This window comes from Seriola aureovittata, chromosome 8 (assembly GCF_021018895.1).
Source record: "Seriola aureovittata isolate HTS-2021-v1 ecotype China chromosome 8, ASM2101889v1, whole genome shotgun sequence".
Classification (NCBI taxonomy): Eukaryota; Metazoa; Chordata; class Actinopteri; order Carangiformes; family Carangidae; genus Seriola; species Seriola aureovittata.
Window position 1 is genome coordinate 10,041,804 of NC_079371.1, and position 18,761 is coordinate 10,060,564.

General features: G+C 40.2%; 1 protein-coding gene across 5 annotated transcripts in view; it reads left to right on the forward strand.

The window, feature by feature from the left end:
- si:dkey-237h12.3 (teneurin-3) overlaps positions 1-18,761 on the forward strand; it is a 179,167-nt gene that overhangs the window by 75,346 nt on the left and 85,060 nt on the right. Inside the window, exon 1 of one of the 5 annotated variants that reach the window (XM_056382546.1) lies at positions 2,103-2,939. The exons of the other annotated variants lie outside the window; for them this stretch is intronic. The gene's annotated coding sequence lies outside the window, so the exon portion shown is untranslated. Of the gene's footprint in view, positions 1-2,102; positions 2,940-18,761 lie in introns of those variants that run through there. 5 annotated transcript variants of the gene reach the window in all.

The window sequence follows — 18,761 nt, forward strand, 5'->3', positions numbered from 1 at the left end:
CTTTGCTGTTTTAGTTGTTGCTCATTAATGAAAGCAGAGTATTGCAGACATGATAAATTACATGATACATGATAAATTATAAAAATGAAATGCCCAATTGATTTGGAATTAAGATATGACGCACTGCAGCACTGTATGACTCATTAGACTTCCTTATCAAACAAGAAGTAGTTCACAGAGTGGATACTTTTTTTTTTCAAGTCAACAACTGTTTTTGCATTTTTTCCTATTACATGTGTTTTTTCAGAGATTTGAAAACCAAATAAATCCAAAATCAGAACTAATAAACTGATAGGTAGATGTCGGTAGGTCGATAGAAACATTGCATACAGTAGGTATATAGGGGAAAAGATGCAAGTTGATTTTTGTCAAGGCAAGGTGCATTTATTTATATAGCACATTTCATACCCACAGGCAACCCAAGGTTCTTCGCAGAGAATATAGGCAGAGATAGCTGCAATTATTTGCAGTAGAAAAATTATACAAATTCACAGTTTTTGACCAACAAATGTTGTTTATATAGAAGAATTTTAAATCCAGTATAATTTCTCTCATAAGCTACAGTATTTTTTTTTAATGTACAGTTATGTGACGGATGTGATCGAATCATTTTATCTTCACCTTTATATAGAATGTGGAATAGATATCAATTTACTTGGCAATATATTGGTATTAGAAGTCTTTTTAGACTCAAATTGCAAGTGATGTTAGAGGGCACTATTATTTGGCGATTCAATTGAGAGAACAGGCAGTTTCATCTTCCCACTAGGATATCTGCTGACACAATCAGCCAAGATATTCAACAACTCATTGATCCAAATTCTTCCCTAGTTAAAGTTGCACTCAAGATTGTGTACGATTGTATACTGACATTCTCTATCTGTGGCTGTTTTTGTTTGCAAAAGATGACCCTGACGATACTTGATCTAGACTGCAGACTACACATCTGTAACAGAAAACCTGTGTTAAGAACTGGAGGTTAGAGGTTTAGAGAGAAGGGAGGGTCTGATGAAAGACTGTAGACTGTAGCATCCATTGTTTTTGGAGCTTGACCCATATAAGGGACTAGAAGTCAGGATATCTCGGCCTCTGCTGCAATTATTATTTTATTAATCTACCTCCAACTTTATGGAAATTTAATATGAAATCACTGGAGTACCAGTTTAAGATAAGGAAGCTCAGTCAAGTTCTTATTCTTATCTAGATACTTTTTCTTTTTTTTTTTTTAACTTGTGGGTTACATCTCTATTAGAGTTGAAATTTAAGTGATGCTTTAAGTTTACTTTTTCCATGTCTGTAGCATAAAACTGAGAAAATTGCTTGTATCAGAAGCTTTAGATCAACATAGTCAAGGCAGTTTTATGAGTCACCAGTAGAAGGCAGAGTTTGATGAAATGTGCAGAACTAGATGTGCTTTCACAAAAAAAAGAAAATACCTTTTTCGTTTCGACAAAAAAAAAGAAAAAGGAATAATCACACCAATAGCTGACATTCTATTAATTAATCTGTGTATACATTTATGGTATTTGGTAGAGACAATATAATGCAATCAAAATCAAGGAAACTATGGAACCCAAACATTTCCCTGATAGCTGTTGTGTTTTATAAAAGTGCTTAGCAAATGATAAGATATAGCAGCATCTATGAGAGGGACACAGTCAAACTGTTGACTAGTATTTTTATGCCTCTTCATTTAGGCTACATTACAAAAAAATACCAAATTTCTTCTGAGAAGCTAATGAGGATGTGGCCATTTTAGCTCACCAAGGACTTTGTGAAATAAACAATTTTCTTTTGATTAGATCCAACCGGTTGTGAAAGTATGTCTCTATGAACAGTTAAATATTTTGCCTCCTCTTTAAAAGGCTGTCAAAAATACACAAACAACACTGACAACCTAACCAACAAGATAAGATCAAAACAAAGATGGGATAGCTCTGGTTCTCATCCTCACATTGACGGAGACGGTGTGGCATTACTGATTAACTGCTGTGATCGAAACATCAGAACATGTGATCGGAGTATTTTTGATGGTAAATATCCAATTCAGTTCATGAATTGAAATGTGACAATTTTTCTATATTTCTTCTATCATTTACACGGCTCTATGTTTTAATGAGCTTAAATTATCATGAAATATTGAATGAATAAGACGGACAAAGGATGTTCGCTATGTATGTCAGCAAAACAAAGATAAACCGCCTGAATGTGATTAATCAAATGTTATCAAACTGAAGGAGAGCCATTTAAAAGTAGCACTTTAAGGTCTGGATGCAGTAACTCAGCGACAGTCTCATGAATTCACATCAAGGTTTTGTGTGTAAGCCTGTCATCTAGCTCGATAATCTTTCGTGGATACCATTCCAGATTTTTGTGTTTTAAAGGAGGCAGCCTACCTCTCCCTCCCTCCCTCCTTCCCTCCCTCCTCTCTTCTCTTCTCCCGCTACTTCTTTTGAGGGGTAAACACACACGCAAAGCTCCTCAGCCTATCATCTGTGACCGCCGCTACAGCCAGACAGTGTAACACGATCCATGATAGAGTGGTGCAAATCGCCCGGCGCTTTCGTCTACCATCTCACACAAGGAGGGGGGGGAGAAGCCCATGAGATAGGTTGAGTTAAAAAAAAAAAAAAAAGGAAAGAAAAAAGAGGAGGAGGTGAAGAGCCGGTGGAGAGTGCTGCAGCGGTAGCTGGCAAGTAGAACGATGCTGGTGTGACTTTCCGGTCCACTAGGTTTTAACCCTTTTGACATCGCTTGAGTGCCATCCATGTGTCAGTGCGATAGTGTTCTCGTGCAGTGTGTGGCTCGTGTAGCAGCCGTGGAAAGAGGAGGAGATCCGGAGCATTTGTAAATCCAATACAAAGCAGCATCGCAGCCTGAGAAGTGGACCTTGATACAGTCAAGCCTCAGTGGGGAATTGCTACAAGCATTTCTTTAAGGTAACACACCAACTTCTTTGTAATCCTTTTTATAATAAGCCTGGAAAATGAACCCAAATACGAATCTGTGTCTGATCTCACTGTATTTTACTAGTGTCGTTTTCATGCTGGACATCTGTGCTGACAAATCAGTAGTTGAACATCTGCATCTGTCAACAACTTGGATGTGGCGAAATAATGTTTAATGCATTACAGGGGCTGTGTACCGGCAGCTCTTCTGTCAGACTGGGCCTTATTGTTACTGCAGAAATCTTCAGTCTATTGTATTCCTCTCAATCCCCTTGTGGATCTTCTTCTTCTTCTTATGAGGGGGCGGTGTGTGTTGTGTTTAGAATGGTACTGCAGACTAACACGTGTAAATTGATAATACAGCATCTTGCGCTTGCCCAAAATCTGTGTCCACAGGCTTGGAAATATCTACATTCAGGAGTAACTGGAAGCACATTTTGGACTTTCTCAGGGTCAAGCTGATTTACAGTCACCTAAAAACATTTTTAATGAGGTGTTTTGTGGTGAAATCCATTGCTGTTTTCACATGAACACACAAGGTATGATGATTATAGTTTCTCTCACATTATCAGTAGCACTGCTTGATTATGTGGAACAAAAGGAGAGAAGGGATTTTAATATTGTATGAAATAAAATGTTAGAGTATATTGCCTTAAGCTTTCTAAACTGCATCACAGCAATTGGACATTATACTGGTATCTCTTGGCTCATGCTCCAAAATAAACTGCTGCTGCTTTTTTATTTAAGAATTCCTCACACGTTCAATATTTAACATGACATCCATGAAGTATTATGGGTAATGTATGCAAACAGGGTACCCTAGGTGTTGCTTTTGGGTGTTGACTTGCCGTTGATTAATCATTTCGGGTTGACGTAATGGCCTCGGAGACAGAGATGGATTGAAGTGCTTAGCAGACCAATAGCTACAAAGACAAAGAGTAATTGGTGTGTAGTGACTGGTGGCCAATGTAAGCAGAGCAGATGCATCAACAGAGGAATAAGTCTGAGTGCTGCAAAGGGTCATGCAGTGGCATTCCCACATACATTTACAGGCGACAGGTAAATATGAGCAGGTAAATGCAATAAGCCTCTCGTCTGTGGGAGTTGCATCGTATTAGGCATCATGATGAGTTATTCTCCAGGCCACGAGGTGAGTCTTGGAGCAAGGCAGGTATATTTTTAGCCGGCTAAATGAATGGGAAAATATTAACTATGTTGTACCTGTATTTGTTCATTTTAATACCTTTCAGTTGTGTGATTTCAAAGCTGCGGTCTCATGTTGGCGTTGGTTTTTTGCTATAGCTGAGCTTTGGCTGTGTTTGTCTGTGTAGTGGTGTGTAGGTGTAATTGAGGGGGTGGGCATGCTGCTGAGCAGTTGGGTATATTGTGATCCAGCCATCTTTATATGTGTCAGTGGTAATTACATTGAAAAAGTGGGTTTGTGTCCCTGGAGGAAGAGGCGAGTGCACCTCCATACATGGTGAGTGGTGTATACTGGAGGAGAGGTAAAGTTTTAATGGAGGCGTTCAGTAGATGTGCAATCAGAACAGCAATAATGACTTCAGAATCATAAATCATAATGGGCTGATGGACTATCAATACTTTGTACGGGCTCGCTTTTGATTCATGGTTTTCTCAATGGACTAAAGCTGCTCGGCATTCGCATTAACGGTGAGATCTGAGCAATTTTTGTTTTAATTTTCTTATCTAATGTTTCACCAGGCAGCTCTGCCAGCGTTATTCTCCTGTAAGCTTTACTGGCAAACACGTCAGGTCTTCAGGGCCAGCGAGGGCCTTAACCAACAAAGGCTTTTGTGCATTATGATGTGGTTTCTGGATCGAGTGTTTCATAATTCATGCAATGAAAGGATGAACTGTTGTTTAATTTATGCAATGTCTGAATGAGGACCGCTTGTATCCGTTTATTGGGCAGAGCTCAATCTCTCCTTGCGGACCTCTGAATATATGTTCTGTTCAACTCATATCCGGTTATGAACCGCATCAGCAGCTTTAGCTCTCAATAACAAACATCAGAAAAAAGGCACTCAAACTACTTTTTAAAATTTATTTTCATTCCCTGAAATCCCATCAGTTCACTTGTCATTTTATTTTCTACACAGTGATTGTGACAAAGTGCCCTCAAGGCAAACATGATGAAACAAGACTCAAGACATCTTGATTTTTACATATTTATTTCAATTAAAAAGCTGTGACGCAACAAAAGTTTCAGGATTACATTAAAAATCCTGTCACTAATACATACAGATAAATTGATGGATACATGGATCATACATATATGAATACGTATATCCCGAAAGCTACATGAATATAAACGTTTTATGTACATGCAGTACAAGCTGTACATTCTGCGGTCTCATACGCACAGGAGATTAACAGATAGATGATTGCCTTAATGATTGAAAGGCAGGAAAAGTGCCAGTACCTGTTTCCTCAGCAGACAAAGGTGACTTGATTGTGATCATCCTCATATCCACATCTGAAATAATCTTAATAAGGTTTTTGCAAAGCATGTGAGTGTGAAATTGTCCACAGAGTGATGTCATCCGGGAGACACTGAACCCTTGTTTTTAATCAAGACCTGAGTCAAATAATATGGAGGAGAAATCAGCACACCTGAAAGCATCAGCCGGTGTCTGTTGGGAAAAGTTAATTAAAATATGAAACATAATTACAATGAAAACCTGAAATTAGAAAATTAATATATTATTTAGGATTATATCATGTACATGAATGTATCCTCTTTTCGTATAATAAGAGCAGTGAAGTGTTGTCATAGTATAACAGTACTGACATGGTCCTTTGGTCCATTGTCCTTTAAACAAATGCTAGACTTTGCTGTTCGATGGCTTCTGTTCACCTTGTCAAACACACAACTAAATTCAGGCTGAAGGCTGGTCTCCCTCTGTGTGTCACCTCGGAGGTAGAAGCACACAGAGTGCGGCTGCTTGCAGCTCGCAGCTCAAAACCAATTTGGAAACAGCAAAATGAACTAAAAAAATAAATATGCTGGCAGATGGATTTACTAGTATACAGATGATCGAACTGATTTGAAAAGTAACAGTGATGCAGGAGCTGTTTATATGCCACAGTCAGGGTAGGATTTTATGATACTGACTGACTGTTAAAAGAATAGTATCACATTTATTTTTATTTTCACTATTGTCTCATTCTTTACACACAAGAAAGTAGAAAAACCAGAATGCGAGGATTATTTGCAAAGTATCAAAAGCAAAAGCACACAATGCAGAAAATAACCCTCATGAATCTGATATATTATATTGGTGACTAACAACTCAGTAATAAATACGCAGTATTTTACAGTTGTGGTTGATTGAGGTGAAGTTTGTCCATCTTTTGTAGGCCTATATTGCAGGGTAATATAATATATAACAGTACATCATGTATTTATACAATGATCATATGTAGGGCCTACAGATGTACATTAGGTTTTAGCTGTGTTTGTTGGAATAAATACATTGTGCTTTGTATGTAAATATCTTAATTTGTATAGTAGCCGAGCTAGTAACTAGAGCTGTCGGATTGATGTAGTGGAGTAAAAACAGACAGTAAAGTTGTATAAACTGGAAATACTCAAGTGATTAAAGTAAGTACAATACTTGGATAAATGCTGCATTCCAGTACTGCCCAATGTTAGTCGGCTCAAACTACACATTCGGATATACCCAGGTTCTATTTGTAAAGAAATGCTCATTTATTGAAAATCTGTCCCAAGTGGTCTGATACGCTCAGTTTGGGAAGCAAGGACTTTGTATCCTTAACCCTCACATGCTGTGAGATTATGTATTAGTGTTGAATGTCACTTGTCACCTGTCATATTTTGCAGACCAGCGCAAACTCGTCACTGTCTTTAAAATAAATCATAATGGCCAAAATTGAGATTATAATTTGACTATAAAATATGTAATTTAAACTGACAGTAGGGTACGATCTGCAGGGCTCTGAATGCTTTTATATATACTATATATATACTGTTTTTTGGTTTTTATATTCTGTGTCTCAATATTCAGTGTTGCATAATTGGCAGTGTGGTGACATTATTAAAACAACCATGCGACACAAAAATCTTGCTTAAAACTCCAGATAGAAAGATAAAATAAATAAATAAAGGTGTCTTAAGATGTTGTATGTTGGGGTGAGTTTTTGACCAGCTATGTCGGTGTTTAAATTTAATTTGCAACACATAACTGTAGCGTTTGTGGTTCTCTTTAGTGACCAGAATTCACAGGGTAATGATCATCCCTGTCTCATGTAATGGTGATAGGGAAGGGCCAGAGCCCCTGTTCCTCAGCTGTTTACTGCGGACATTTACGGGTATCATTATCCAAACAGTGATGCCAGTGGGTGGCTACCAGAGCTGGAGGTGAAATAAGCCATTTAGCTTCTTTATGATAGCAGTCCCCAGCCCTTGCTGTTTTGGCGTCCAGGGTCAAAGCTTAGCAGCTATCTAATCTCCCTCAGTCTCAATGCTTTCATTAGCGTGGCACTTGATCAATCAACACTGCTGCAAGCGCCAAAGTTTGACACATCTTCAGATGAAAGTACATAACTGTAATACCTTTTTAGATGATCATTGTTGTTTGCAGGTTCACCTCATGTCTAATTTAATTGACATTTAATACGGGTTCAGATAAACATTCTGCAAAGTTGGCATTGCTGAGATTATAATGATGGTTTGGCTGCAGTCACAAAATTGGAGAAAACTATTTCAACACAGGAAAGTAATTACTTTTCATGCTGTCTGACACACTTTTTCCTATGAGGGTAAAACATCTGCCACAAGTTTGATTACAACAAGGCGATGTTGTGTTCAGTATCATTTTGTCAGGAATCTTCAGGCTAGACAAAATGTTGTTGATGTTTTACAGATAAACTATTAATATTTCTCATAGTATTTTAAAGTGTGTGCATTTTCCCTTATTTTTTCCCCTGTTGTAATTGGCTGAGATCTCAAAACGCATTTCATAGGTTGCATCTGCCAAATGCCAGGCCTGTCATCACATATGCATACAATAGGACACGTCGAAATCCTCGGCCCCTCCTTTCATTCGCCTTCACTTTTTCCATAATCAGGGGCAGTGGATGGGAACAGAGGCAAAAAGGAGCTTTTTATCCCTTAATAAAAGGCCACTTAGGCAGATAGTTCTCCCCAGTCTCATCAGCTTTGGTCTTTTTCTTCCCTGGCACCACATAAAGGAGTTTGTGGAAGAGGGCAAACATTCCATCTAATTAAGGATACCTTTAATATAAGCTCACCTCTCTCCCCCGTAATTTCTCTTTGTGCCCATCTCTCCTACCTCTCTCTCCCCCACATCTCTCTCTCTCTCTCACCTTCTGTCTTTTCTCCTTCTTATCATCCATCATAGGAAGCCCAAAGGTGCCCTTCGCAGTTACTGTACCTTTCTGGTTAGCTCTTGATGCCTTTTGAAATCGCGGCTTACCAACGCTTTGATGTTGCCTTCAAATGGATACTAAGCAAAACTTTGAAGTCACGACCTAGATGTGGCCAAGAATGCCAAATCGCCGCAATAACTCGACAGTTCATAAATGTTTTTTTTTGTTTACAAATGTGAGTGCAGCACATCATTAATGCGCAGTATGATTGGAGTGGCAGCAGTTTGAGTGGGGTTTTTTTTTTTTTTTTCAGGAATCTGCATTATTTGTTTTGAAAAGTGAAGGGGAGAGAATGAGTGCTCTGTCTGACTTTGTTCTATTTCTGGGGATGGCTGCTGGTGGATTACTGCAAGTGGCAGAGTATTCATTATTTAGATGGCAGTAGCGGAGTAGGGGAACGGGTGATTTCATAAACCACTTGACTATGACATGTGTGCTGCTATACTAGACGACAAGACTGAAAAAAAAAAAGTTTCACTTCCAAAAATTTTGCCACTTGTAGCAGCTCTTTGCCAAAGACTGCTGAGACAGTCGCACTAATTGAACGTGATGGAGCAAACACAGATTGATGGACTTAATGGATGAAGTTGTTGCTAGTTCTCAGGGATTGCTCTTCATAGAGGCTTTCAAAGTCATAAAGCGTTCTTCCAGCTGTTTCATGGTGCATGTCAGATGTGGTATTATTTTTTTTAAATGAAGCATTTTTTCTCCTTGTTATTACATTCAGAATGACTGAGTTGAATATTTGCAGCAGGAAATCTTTGTTGAGCCTGGCTGAATATGAAATAATGACAGTTTTGTCTTCTTGGCCGGCTCCATATTTGTTCAAAAAGATGACTGAAGATATCAGCAGCAACGTTTTGAAACGGCCTAAGAGAAAAATGTGAATGTGAAATGAGAACGCTGTGACTGTTATGTGTTGTAGAGAGAGAAAGCTTGGCACTCTTTGCCAATGTGGTGGGACACAAGCAAAGAATTTTTCTCCCGACGTAGCAGTAGCAAATCTATTGGCTCAAGTATTTACCCTGACAGTTTTCAGCCTGGACGCAGTGAGGGTCCCGCCACTGTGATTAATGCACTGCCAGGCCGCCATGGTAGAGGATGTCTCTCGGCGGTCTCCTTCCCCTTTCCAGTACTCCTCCCTGATATTTCACTAATGTGACTCGACAATGAAGAGATTGATAGTGATCATTATGCTGCTCTCAAAGAGTAATGTCACTTCCCAGCATGATCCAGCCAGCTTCTAATTCAACTACTCCTGTGGGTAGCATATGAGCAGTGGCGGTACACGTTGTTACTGTACAAGTGGCTACAACTGTGTTATGTTAAAACAAAACCAATGACGTGTCTGAATCACCTCCTCCTGCTGTTAACACAAACTCCTGAAGCCCCGTTTGCATATTTAGGTGTGACGATTCTGAAAACGAGACCAAAACCAGCCGCGATCTGGTGTCGAGATACCGGAAGATGGCCACACGAATCGTGCATTTGGAGAATCCTTACACCCCATAATATTTAGCGTTGAATGTGATGCCTCAGGATGGCTCTTGTTAACCGAGCAACTTCACACTAGAAGTATTCTTGCGCCAAACAAGGGAATCAGCCTCTCACCTTAACACTTTGCAAGCTATATCACCGTTTCCCCAGCACTCCCTGTACAAATAAAGGTGTGAGGGTCATTCATTTGTTTTCCCTCGCTCCAAGTCCTTACAGCTAGGTTGATTTGTTTATCTGTGTATTTAGCCCCTGGCCTCAATCTTCTGAGAGAGAGAGAGAAGGAGGTTTAGCATTTAAATTGGTTGATCCACCGCACGTTTGCTAAACCTGCTTTTAAGGCATTACACTGATGAAAAGCAGACGCTAATCCCTGTGGGTGTGCGACCTTATCTGACTAAACACCTGACAATGAGATTCTATTGTCACTCTAGGAACACAAAGACTCTCAGTGAATGTGTCTTGCCGTATTTATTGACCTCCACTGCAGAGTAGCCACAGGTTAGCCCGCTCCAGGTATGATTTACAGCGTGAAGTTTGGAGAGTGTTGTTTTTGACCGCTGGCCATTGACGACATGGGATACTTCAAAGCCCTGCTAACTCCTTACTCATGCCAGACGTCTGCTACAGTAAGTCCTCGGTGTCAGTCGGTGTCCAGACCTGACTGAAGAGACTGCGTTAGCATATTAGCTTTCAGAGCTAATCCCAGAATCTCCTGTATGCATTTCTCTTCTGCTTATGTTCACAGTATCTGATCCTCTAGTTTCACACTTTCCATTGTATACTTAGCCAGACAAGACATTTAGTCAATATTGTTGCCTATGAATATGTAGGAGACAAAGTGGCCTTCATCTGAATGTGGCAGAACTAAATCATAGGGATTACATTATTGACAGTGCCTTGAACAAACATCAGGATGAGGTCAAAATTCATTGTCTCTTGTTATTTGCACAGCGTCAAGAACATGTTGAGGTTTTAAAGCAAGCAGAGCATATGTCACTTGTGTTCAATAATTGTTTTATGTGGTCAATTATCATAATTCAATGTTAGACATCAGATCAGATATAACTTTAGTGCAGGCAGGGAGAAAGGATATTGCTCTGTGATTAGCTGTGGTGTCACATTGTATCCAGCATTGCAGGTTGTGTGTGAAGCATATCTTTTGGCTGTGTGCGCTGCGTGTTGGTCCAGATTTTTTTATCATCAGTGTTTGTGGGCCTGACTTAACTGCAGCATTGCTTCAGGTTCATCAAATTATTCAAGCACGGACTGTATGATTGAGTGTCATGTCATGATCCAGTGGCATATACTGAAGTGGAAATTCCAGAGGCGGAGAGAAAAGGTGTTATCAATACACACAGGGAAAGGTTATGCAAATAGTGAGAGTCCATTGTGCATTATGGCTGAAAAATGATACTGGGAACAAGTGTGACTCCAGACTGTGGTGCCAACTGTGGGTTTGCTGCTGTATCAATACACCCTTGCGTCGTTTTAATCTGGTCAAGAGTAAAGAATATACAGTGTAGTCATACAATATTAATCCTAGCCAGGAAACTCAACCAGCTGCTGCCTTTTATAAACTGACAGCTTATGGTTTTGCTAAGCCATATGCTGCCCGCTGCCGCCTTTCTCTCAGATTTCACTTCTCAGTTTCCATTGTCAGTCTGGTCTTGGCTTTTTATGATCTTAATTTTGATGGATGTATTCCAGTGTGAAATGACTCAGCCGGGTGTGAATGCGGACCATCCTTTGCCTCCTACTACAGCCATTTGGTGAGCAGGAGGAAAAACACGGGTACCATCAAAGGAGGCATGAGAAAGCTTGTGTGTTGATGGCACCCCTCCCTTATCTAATTGGGGCGAAGCAAACATGATTATATCCAATCTGTAGGACGATCAGGGTCCTCTACTGCAGAGGCGTCTCACGGTTATGCATGTTCTGCAGCGTGCGCTGCTGAGAGACAGACCAACACTATTTGATGACAGTATCAAGCTGCTGTTTCAACAAAAAGATGTGACAGCAAAACACATTCCTTTTTTTAACATTAAGACTGATGCCAAAAATTCCTTAGCCAATACCTAAACAACAAAGTAGGTTGCTTGTCAGTGCATTCACAAACAACATTCAGCCCCTATGAAGCTTACAACAACTGATACTACTTATGCCGACCTTCCACCAAACAACTTTTCAAGCGATTTCACTGTCACAGACAAATTTCTAATGTTGTAATAAAATCATGAGTTTTACTAGAGTTGTGGCGCGCTCCTGTCATCTCAATCGTTTGGTATAAGGTGATCATCTCAGCTGTCGTAAGTCAGTCTTGACGTTCAGATAAAATCAAACATGTTTAATATTATTGGAAGTTTTTAAGTGTTGTCTCATGCAAATAGTGACATTCAGTGACACTTTCTCCAGCACCAAACAGGAAGCTGCAAACCATGGTGATGGTGAGCATGGAGCTCCTCCAGGAGGTGCAAAAAAGGTCTGGAAAAAAAAATTTTTTGCATGATGGGAATGATGGGAAATAATCTCAACAGAATGTAGTCTTGCAAATGGTGAACCTGCAACATCCCAGTCTTTACAAAATCTTAGTGTGAGACTGAAAACTCTGAATTTACTTTTAAAAGGCTAAAGTCTGACACAAAGTCTTCTAGACGTTGACAGTTTCTAGGAGACAGGACATAAATCCTGGTGTCCATTGTCCAAATCAATCACCTTGTACACCCCAACCACCACACCACCTCCTGCTTTGACACAATGACCACGTCACAATACAAAGTCCTTTTAAACACTGAACTATAATTTTTCTAATTTTCATCTAAGGCTAATGTTTCCATAGGATGTCCAGTGATTTGAAAGTCTTTTGATTTTTATTGGATAAATCTGCTCTTTGTGTGATTTTCTAAGTAAAAAGTAATGGGCAGTTCACCTACAGTATCATTACTGGTGAAGACAGACTTCCCTGATATAATATGGGGTTTAACTTTCAGCCTAAGCAGTGATGAGAATGCTTAAAGATTTTCAGCGCAATTTCCCCTCATTCAGTCAAAAGGTTTGAAACTCTGAAATGTTGACCTTTGTGCAGTTGTATCTGGGGCATTTGTGATTTCAACAAATTTCATTATCCTTTGTCAATGTGTTTTACAAAATGCAGAGGTTTAGGTATAATTCATCCATTTCAATATTATGAAAATTGTGCGAATAAGGATTTGCTTTACACAGGTGTTGTGTGATTTAAAAAAATCCAGGTGCATCCTGGACAAAGTATCTTTTTATTTCTTTCCATCACACTGTACCTTCTGCAGATAATCCAGCAACAGTAATGAATACCATTTCAGTCTGTAATCAAGAAGCACAATACACCTAGTATTTATTCTTGATTTAAAAGCCCAAGGTGAGCTGTAAGCAAGCTCCCCAGTGTTGAACATTTCCTCCCTTTCAGTCGAGTCATGACAAATTCACGTCATGTTCTGAGCAGCACAGAACCAAATTTGATGCATTTCAGATGTGGAGGCGTGAGAGAGGTGCTAATTGATGCCTGCTGTGGCATGAAACACAAATTGCATAGTTTACAAGTACAGCAACAAAACTGCAGATATGCACAGCCCTGTGGAGTCATATGAAGAGGCTAAATGGGGAATGTGCACAAAGAAGCATAATGGATGCTGTCGACACTACCTCTTTGCTGCTATTCTGTTGCTCTCGCCATGTTAACACTCATTTGCTCACTCGAATATCATCATGTGACACAGACACACATTTACCTAAGCTAATTATATGTGTAAATTTATGTAACTATGTCTGTACAGTTGATGGTTAAAAAGAAAAAAAAAATCAATTTAATACCAAATGCATATTCTAAAGTTGCAGTGGAGATTCAGATCCATTATGGAGACAAAAGTTTCCTCATCATGTTTGTTAGTATACTATACATATACTCATCAAAGCCATTAAATAGCAATGATTGCATTTGCAACCATTAGTCTAAATGATAGTTTTTGCTACTTATGCTATTAGCTGCAGTAAAAATACATTTTGCATATCAAACATTTAGTTGATGATCATCCAGAGTGAGTCACAATAAGTAGGCATGTAACGATCCAGCGTCTTGCGCAGTGCAAAGATTTAGCTGTTGCAGAAACTGAACTTTTGACCTTGTTGGAGAGAAATTCTAATATACAAGCCAGTCAACTGTAGGAAACTGTTATCCGTCTGCTGTGCTTCTGCATGATAAAGTTGTTCTCCCCAGTCTCTTTCATTTTCATAAATAATCAGGATATTTATCACGCGCTTTTAGAAACACAGCAGGTTTATGATGCTCTCTCTTAGCGAGAAGCAAGCAGGCTGAGAGATTCACAGCCAAACCTCGCCTGTCTCTTTCTTTCTCTGTCTCCTTCTGTGGAGCCCATTTTGAAAAAAAAAAAAAGAGATGCTGACACTGTGTCATCATTAGGGCTTATTTTTTCAACAAAATATCAAAATGGAGCCAAGATTGAACCTGGAGAGAAAAGAGGGAAGGCTTTTTCAGTGCAGCAAATCACTGTAGCACTAAAAGAAAGGAGAATCTCTGATTTTTTATTTTTTTTTGCAAGAGATGTGTTTCTGCAGTCTTCTTACGGAAAATTGATGTCATTACTGTAAACTATAAAGTTTGTTTGTCTGTTCTGGAGTATGGAGACCTTCATCTATGATGGTCAAGATACTTCTTGAAAACTTCTTTTTATCATCAGGTCACGATTCTAATTTCAATTTGTCCAATATTTGACCAAACATTCAAAGTAATTCAAAGTAATGACATCGCCATCAGCCTCAGTTGCACATGGTTAGCATACTAATGTGCTAAACTAAAATGGTGAACATGGTTAACATCAGAAACCCTAGCATGGCTGTAGATGTTTACTCTTATTAAAAAAATGCTGCAGTAGTACAGTTTGTTAGGATTCTTATATGGTTTCTCCACAATTAAAATTTAGCCTTACAACTGTTCCTTGCTATTATAACTTTTTTATAATTGGTGTTGCTGTTTATATTGTTATCAAACTGTGAAAGGATGTTACTTTCAAGACTACCTCATGGATCATTTCTCTTCGGTGCCAGATATTTCTTAAACAAGATATACTGTTGCTCTTTTAAGCCAGCTATTTGTTATAAAATTCTGACACTTAATGAATATAAAGTGTTGCTCAACTCGGCTGCAAGTGCGTGTGTGTGTGCGTGTGTGCGTGTGTGCGTGTGTGTGTGCGTGTGTGTGTGTGTGTGTGTGTGTGTGTGTGTGTGTGTGTGTGTGTGTGTGTGTGTGTGTGTGTCTGTGTCTAAAGGGTGGGGTGGAGGTTGTGGTAATACAGTAGTTGATAAATTGTCGTTATCTGACTTGCTGTGGAGGAAAACACCCCTAACATATGGATGGAGGATTGGATAATTCCGCTGAAGTGGATTCAAGTCGTTCTATTTACCACCTGTTTTGATGTCTTGTGTCCTGAGAGTGTTTTGGCAGAGAGCACAAGCATGGGCCGCACCAGTAAAAACCACAATAGGTCCACACTTGTGCATCTGATATGCTTTGATACGGTGATCCTCATCCTATCAAGCTTGCATCTCTGTGTGTGTTTACAGTATATATTTGAATCTGGATCACATGCTTCCCAGCTTATTACAGTACATAAATACGCCACAAGAATAGGGACTGAGAAATGTTGCTTCGATAAGCCCCAGCTTCTCATTCACACATTTCATCCCCACCAGTGTCCTTATTCCACAGATTTGGCAATATTTTAGGCTACCTTCAAATGTAGTCATTTCTGTGATCTTTCCTTCGTGTGTGTATGTGTGTGTTCCTGCAATTCCTTCCAAAGCAGCCTCCAGAGAGACAGCAGAGGAGGTATGTATGAGTTGGATGCCTCCTTGACAACACCTTGGAGGTAAAAATCAATGTCTGCCAAACAAAGTGAAATGTTAGGCTGCAGCCAATACATGACAGATGAGGCTTAGGGTGGTATTTTCTAAGGTGAATGAAGACTGGAATGCAGGCAGCCCTGTCTGATGTTGTCAAGCAAAGCACCATTAGAGAGATTTTGAAGGGAGGTACGTCTGACTTCCCTGACTACTTTTATTATTGATTAACATGCTGTGGAAACGTGTGCGAGCCAATGTGAAGGGGAAGGCGGGATGCGGCTCAAAATTAAGAACGACTGCACGGTAGATTAAACTTTAAAGGCCAGTTTCGCTAATGAATTGTGATGCCAGGGCCACTCAAGAGACCTTGCCTCCATCCGGGGGTTGCACAAAAGTAAAGTCATCTTGATTACAGTGGATTGCTCCTCAGATCAGAAACAGTGTCTGCATTTCATAGCATGACCAAGATTCTCTGTTAAATCACAATATTTGACAGCCGAACTGCTTATAATTTCAGTGGCAGCGCTGCAAAATTTTCTATACTTTCCATTTCAATGCCCAGAACAGAGTTTTGAGGTAGAGTCCAGTTTCCTCAGGGTGGAGCTCGGTCTATGCAGCTGAATAGTAGCTGTAGAAGCAGCATGGCTAGCCTGGCACATTAGCAGGGCAACGCTGTGTTGCTACCTCATGCATGATGAGGCTTCAAGACTCCAGCAGTGACCTCAGCACAGAGCCATGGGCCATATCATGTTGCTGATTGAGCATGCACCGAGCCTCAGAGGGTGCGCAGGTTGCATCTTAGTTCTTCTCGTCGAGAGAGGCAAAGGGTGTTCTGACGGAAAATTCCAAAACATCAGTAGTGCTGGAAGGCTGAGCTTTAAAGCGTGTGCTTATATATGTGTGTGTGTGTGTGTGTGTGTGCGCGCGTGTGCGTGTGTGTGTGTGTGTGTGTGTGTGTGTCTGTGTCTAAAGGGTGGGGTGGAGGTTGTGGTAATACAGTAGTTGATAAATTGTCGTTATCTGACTTGCTGTGGAGGAAAACACCCCTAACATATGGATGGAGGATTGGATAAATCCGCTGAAGTGGATTCAAGTCGTTCTATTTACCACCTGTTTTGATGTCTTGTGTCCTGAGAGTGTTTTGGCAGAGAGCACAAGCATGGGCCGCACCAGTAAAAACCACAATAGGTCCACACTTGTGCATCTGATATGCTTTGATACGGTGATCCTCATCCTATCAAGCTTGCATCTCTGTGTGTGTTTACAGTATATATTTGAATCTGGATCACATGCTTCCCAGCTTATTACAGTACATAAATACGCCACAAGAATAGGGACTGAGAAATGTTGCTTCGATAAGCCCCAGCTTCTCATTCACACATTTCATCCCCACCAGTGTCCTTATTCCACAGATTTGGCAATATTTTAGGCTACCTTCAAATGTAGTCATTTCTGTGATCTTTCCTTCGTGTGTGTATGTGTGTGTTCCTGCAATTCCTTCCAAAGCAGCCTCCAGAGAGACAGCAGAGGAGGTATGTATGAGTTGGATGCCTCCTTGACAACACCTTGGAGGTAAAAATCAATGTCTGCCAAACAAAGTGAAATGTTAGGCTGCAGCCAATACATGACAGATGAGGCTTAGGGTGGTATTTTCTAAGGTGAATGAAGACTGGAATGCAGGCAGCCCTGTCTGATGTTGTCAAGCAAAGCACCATTAGAGAGATTTTGAAGGGAGGTACGTCTGACTTCCCTGACTACTTTTATTATTGATTAACATGCTGTGGAAACGTGTGCGAGCCAATGTGAAGGGGAAGGCGGGATGCGGCTCAAAATTAAGAACGACTGCACGGTAGATTAAACTTTAAAGGCCAGTTTCGCTAATGAATTGTGATGCCAGGGCCACTCAAGAGACCTTGCCTCCATCCGGGGGTTGCACAAAAGTAAAGTCATCTTGATTACAGTGGATTGCTCCTCAGATCAGAAACAGTGTCTGCATTTCATAGCATGACCAAGATTCTCTGTTAAATCACAATATTTGACAGCCGAACTGCTTATAATTTCAGTGGCAGCGCTGCAAAATTTTCTACACTTTCCATTTCAATGCCCAGAACAGAGTTTTGAGGTAGAGTCCAGTTTCCTCAGGGTGGAGCTCGGTCTATGCAGCTGAATAGTAGCTGTAGAAGCAGCATGGCTAGCCTGGCACATTAGCAGGGCAACGCTGTGTTGCTACCTCATGCATGATGAGGCTTCAAGACTCCAGCAGTGACCTCAGCACAGAGCCATGGGCCATATCATGTTGCTGATTGAGCATGCACCGAGCCTCAGAGGGTGCGCAGGTTGCATCTTAGTTCTTCTCGTCGAGAGAGGCAAAGGGTGTTCTGACGGAAAATTCCAAAACATCAGTAGTGCTGGAAGGCTGAGCTTTAAAGCGTGTGCTTATATATGTGTGTGTGTGTTGTGTGTGTGTGTGTGTGTGTGTGTGTGTGTGTGTGCGCGCGTGTATAGACTATATATCCGAACATGTGCTTGCAAACATAAAGTTTACCGCTTATGCCCATTGAGGATATTGACAGTATGAGAATAAGCCAATGATTCATCCTATTATTATTCTCATCTTGTGCTCTGCTCTGTAGCCAAGAGTAATGCAACATTGGGATATCAATTCATAGCCTTGGCCTCAGGAAAGCTCTTTGGAAAGCAGAGGGATTTTCAGCCTGTGTGATGTAGCTGCAGCTCTGGAGCCAGACACTGCAAGAAGTGTTGGCTTAGAGAACCATATGTGGGAATGTTTGGACGAGTCGGGAGGAAATTTAAAGGCCCCAACATGCATTGTTTTTTCATTGTAGTCCATCAGATAAGTCTTGGTTGACAACTTGCCCTCTGGGAAAATATATTATTTACTTTTTTTTTTTTTTTACTGTTTTCTGATATTTAATCAATAAAGCAATTAACAGAGCAACCAAGAGAACAATTATCAGATAATCAAAATAATGA